This window comes from Orycteropus afer, unplaced genomic scaffold (assembly GCF_000298275.1).
Source record: "Orycteropus afer afer isolate SDZICR_OR568_19922 unplaced genomic scaffold, OryAfe1.0 scaffold00407, whole genome shotgun sequence".
Lineage (NCBI taxonomy): Eukaryota > Metazoa > Chordata > Mammalia > Tubulidentata > Orycteropodidae > Orycteropus > Orycteropus afer.
The window spans coordinates 389,357-390,620 of record NW_006921994.1 but is presented as its reverse complement, the minus strand read 5'-3'; the positions used below and the strand labels follow the sequence as shown (position 1 = coordinate 390,620).

The 1,264-nt window shown below is 54.0% G+C and overlaps 1 protein-coding gene across 1 annotated transcript in view; it reads left to right on the top strand.

Annotated features, from left to right (window-relative positions):
- Window positions 1-1,264, top strand: part of ZDHHC14 (zinc finger DHHC-type palmitoyltransferase 14) — a 381,727-nt gene that overhangs the window by 232,476 nt on the left and 147,987 nt on the right. The gene's annotated exons all lie outside the window — the stretch shown is intronic.

The window sequence follows — 1,264 nt, the reverse complement described above, 5'->3', positions numbered from 1 at the left end:
CACACACCCGGCACAGGAGCTGCTTTCAGGCATAGCTCTCGACTTGTTGAGTTTAGAAGTTATACACAGTGTACGGCTGGTCTGGGAGACACAGATCCTTTTCCCTCTTTGTTTCTGAGGGTTTTGTGGGCTAAATGAGACACTTGGGTGTTGCTGTTTTGTGAGACGAAGCATTTCACTTCCTCAGGTCAGAGGGGTTTTTTTGTTCGCAGACAAGGGCCAGCAGGTTCCGTTTGATGATGTCCAAAGATGGTCTGTGTGGGAACCAGCTGTGTAGCTGCAGCCCAAGCTGTGAAGCCTGAGGCCGGGTCTGAGCCCCACGAGAGGCGCACAGGGAGTGTCTAGAGGAGTCTGGCAGGATCGCTGACCTTAACACCACACTGTTTGGGGGTGGAGAGGGAAGGAAGTAGGGACAGGGTCCCCTGAAAAACGAAACCAAGCCCATTGCCGTCAAGTTGATTTGAGCCCATGGCGACCCCGTGTGTGTCAAAGTGGAGCGGTGCTCGTAGGTCCTCTTGGCTGGAACCTTTACAGAAGCTCACTGCCAGGCCTTTCTACCGTGGTGCCATGGGGTGGGTTTAACTGCCAACCTTAAATTAGTAAACCGTTTGCTCATTTGGGGCCTGACCATCGAGAAGGGCCAGCACAGCTTTAGAGATAAAGCAGTTTCAGAGGCTGGAAGGGCGGACTGCAGGAGCTGCTGGACGGACCTGTGCAGGGGAAGGTTCGTGCCTTACTCCCTTCGGCCCACACTGGCCCTTCGTCGTCTGTTAGTGGGTGGCGGGGAAGCATGCCGGAGCTACTGCTGGGCTCTCCTCGTGGCTGCTCTAGGGACGTGTGGTGGGGGGTGTCTCCCACGGGATGGTAGGTGAACACTGTACCCCTAATCGCCAGTTCCGCAGGACCCCTGGGGTGTCTACTTGGTACCAAGCTCTGAGATCTAGGGGTTTGTAGGTCAATAAGACAGAGTCCCTCAGAAGGAAGGCTGGGCAATCTACTTCCATAGAGATACCACCTCGGAAACCCAAGGTGAAGTCCCTATGAGTTGGATCTGACTTGATGGCAGTGAGGTTGGTTTGATCTATATTAGTCCCGTTTCCTTGACAGAAGAGAAGTCTTGAGTCTGGGTGACATGAGGCCACCTGGGAACGGGCTTCCAGGCTCACCTGCCCTGGCTGGGGAGCAGAAGTGTCTACATTGGTGAGGAGACATGCTCTTGTCTTGTTCCCAGTACCCATCTCTTAGAAAATGCTCATTAGAAAGA